Source organism: Myotis lucifugus, unplaced genomic scaffold (assembly GCF_000147115.1).
Source record: "Myotis lucifugus unplaced genomic scaffold, Myoluc2.0 scaffold_21, whole genome shotgun sequence".
Taxonomy (NCBI): domain Eukaryota; kingdom Metazoa; phylum Chordata; class Mammalia; order Chiroptera; family Vespertilionidae; genus Myotis; species Myotis lucifugus.
The window spans coordinates 1,507,628-1,510,658 of record NW_005871069.1 but is presented as its reverse complement, the minus strand read 5'-3'; the positions used below and the strand labels follow the sequence as shown (position 1 = coordinate 1,510,658).

At 50.8% G+C, this 3,031-nt stretch overlaps 1 pseudogene across 1 annotated transcript; it reads right to left on the bottom strand.

The window, feature by feature from the left end:
• Nucleotides 1–1,544: 1,544 nt before the first annotated feature.
• On the bottom strand, nt 1,545–2,778 carry LOC102428031 (annotated as a pseudogene). Its single transcript, XR_001347560.2, has one exon. The product of XR_001347560.2 is annotated as a chromatin target of PRMT1 protein pseudogene (transcript).
• Nucleotides 2,779–3,031: the final 253 nt, after the last annotated feature.

Below are 3,031 nucleotides of genomic sequence, written 5' to 3'. Positions count from 1 at the left end.
ACCACATCTATACTAACAATGGACAGATACGTAAATTGACCATCCCTCCACAATGCCCACAGCCAATCAGGAGTGAGTATGCAAATTAACCTGACAAAGATGGTGGGCCTGTGGGCAGTGCGCATGCTTGCAGGTGCCGAGCGGCCGGGGGCTTTGGGGGCTTGGCAGAGAAGAAGAGCTGACAGAAAGCAGGCAGCTTGGGGGGTTTGGCTCCCTCTGTTGCTCCCAGCAACCGAGAGAGCCAAGCCCCCCAAGCCCCTAGATGGAAAGCAGAGTGGGAGAGCGGGTGGAGAGTGGGTGGCTTGGGGGGCTTGGCTCCCTCGGTCGCCCCAGCTTCCTCATTGCTACAGTGGAGACTGACAGCAGGGAGGAGGAAGTCCCACCCCCACAGAATCAGCCAGAATCAGCTGTTGGTCAGACAGCTCTCTGTGGCTAGCAGAGTGTCTGGTCCTGTCAGTCCGGACCGGGGGTGGCTGAAGTTCCCAGTACTTTTGGTTTCTGCAGCCCCTGGACTAGAAGCAGAAACCAAGAGTGCGGGGAGCACCAGGAATTCTGGAAATTATATTTCTGGTGGCAGCCCCTGGACCAGAAGCGGAAGCCCAGAGTGTGGAGAGCACCAGGAATGCTGGGAATCATAGTTCTGGTGGCAGACACGTTGTGGGATCTCCTACCTAGACACTATAGCAAAGTGAGCCTGGAGCAAGTTACTGTTGCGGGTGGGGCATGGAGGGAAAACAAAGGTGAGAGACATAAGTAAAGTCAGAGTGTCGAGGAAAAATTACAAGGAAGATATCCTGCAACTTCTAGGAAATCTCCACCAATGGAGCAAAGAAAAAAAAAAAACTCTATTATTCTGTGAGCACCAAACCAAACTGGGTTGGGGTCTCAGACAATTCTCTCATATGATTGCAGGACCTCAGGCCTCACCCACCTCAGAGAATCTGAATTTGTATTTTGAGAAGATTCCTCAGGTGACTCAAATGCACATTAAAGCTCACAACACATTGATATAGTAGTTAAGGTTGGGGCTTTGTAATATATGCCAAATGCTATATGCCGATCAGTCCTGGCTTTGATCCCAAATCCTGCACATCCTAACTATTGAATTGGGGCAAGTTACTCTTGAGTCTCTGAGTCTCAGAATCCTCATTTGCAACATGTGCACAGAAGTACCTATTCTATAGCATTGTTGATGGGATAAAATGAGCAAATGGACATAAAGCTTAGTCCCCAGTGATAGGGAATGATGGCTATGAAGATGATTATCATTCCCCTTTGTCCTCCTTCACCACCCTGGCACCTGGGGCCCAGGCCAGCGCACTCAGCAGGAGGATTTGAGCTCTAGCCTGACTTTCTGGTGCTCAGGAGAAGTAGCACTAAGCTGACTGATTTTGTGTTTGAGCGTCTCACTCATGAATGTCGATATCAATGGGGGCAACTGAGCAATATCCCACTTTTATTATTTCTTTAGGTATTTTTATTAATTTTATGCTATTAAAGGAATTCATGAGTTTTCAACTTTTTTATTTTTATTTTTTTTCAGAGGAAAAAAGGGTTTCATATAATAGTTATCAAAAAAGTAAAAGGAACACACTAAATGCACACACTGGTGGCAAGTAAGTCCATAGTCTATTGTGATAAGTCCTTCCAGCATCAGTCAGGTAGGCTCTTCTCTCATCTGTCATCTCAAGGTTATTTACAGATGTGGTAACTTTTTAACAAGTCTCTCAGAGGAGGGAAGGCAGACTTCAATCATTGGTTTCAGGATCTGTCTGTGCCATGTAGGCATCCAACTCCGCATCCAGGTGTCCTTTTGTTTTCGACATGTATGCATCCAATTGGTTGTCCAGCTGTTCCTTGGTCAGTGCAGGGCGAGCAAAGGCACCTCTCCCTCGTCCACGGCCTCGGCCTCCAAAGCCCCCTCTTCCCCGACCTATCATACCCCGACCTCTACCACCGATTCTGCCACGACCCATAGCTTCAAGCCCTAGGCACCCTCTCCCAGGACCTCCACGACCTCGAACACCACCTCTTCTTAAGCCCATTTGGGGAGCTACGGCTCGTCCACCTCGGAGCAGGTTTTGACCTCGAAGTGACATCCCGCCCCTAAGTAGGGTTCCTGTGGCACGTCCCCCACGTGGTCCTCCTCTAGGCAAGGCTCTCTGGATTATGGGTAGGCCTCGTCCTCCGATCGCTCCCCTGGCCAGGGCCCCTATGGGTCGGCCTAACCGTGCCTGGATGTTACTCTTACCCAGGCGCTGCTTTAAGCTCTGTTTAAGTTTTAATGCTGCCTGGACAGAGGGTCTATTTTCCATCTGCTGGGCCAGTCTTCTGTTTCTGGCACTGGCTAGCTGCTGCTGTTGCTGCATCGAAGCCCGAATATTCACTGGCATCGGCTGTTGGTTCTTCAGCATATTAGTAAAGCGCTCATTTAGAGACATCTTGGTGGTGCTTTTTAGCACAACTTTAGGTGCTGACTGTGCAGCCATCTTCAAATCCCGAGGATCGAAGGAAAAGGACGCCAGTGCTCCTCCCGGGGCTGCCACGTCGGCTGCGGAAGGCGGGCCGGGGGCCGGCCGAACCTGAGTTGATGGTGAAGGGGCTCGGGTGAACTGGTTTGGTTGGCTAGATGCGTAAGTGGTAGACTGCTCGGTCAGTTCGCTGTTGGCTGGCTGTCTGCTGGGCTCAGTCGGTCCACCTGCTCACACGGCCGGCCCTTTCCTGCCTTTCGTCAGTGCCACCGCAACCGCTGCCACCAACTCCCGCTCGGCGCCCAAACAAAATGCTGGGTCCTGCTCCTTTGAGTGAGTCCCTGAAGTGTGTCTCCAAGAAGAGTCTCCGAAGCCAGTCTCCTACCAGTTAAATGCTTAGTAATGTGAGCCTGGCCTATATATACCGCTAGGAGGGTGAATCTCTTTAAGACCTCACCCACCAAAGCTCCTCACTGGAGGTGGGACACGTGGGTGAGGGTAGGGGTAGGAGGATCTTCAGAAGTCAGCTTAATGTAATCTCTTCTTATTTCTGCAGGCTA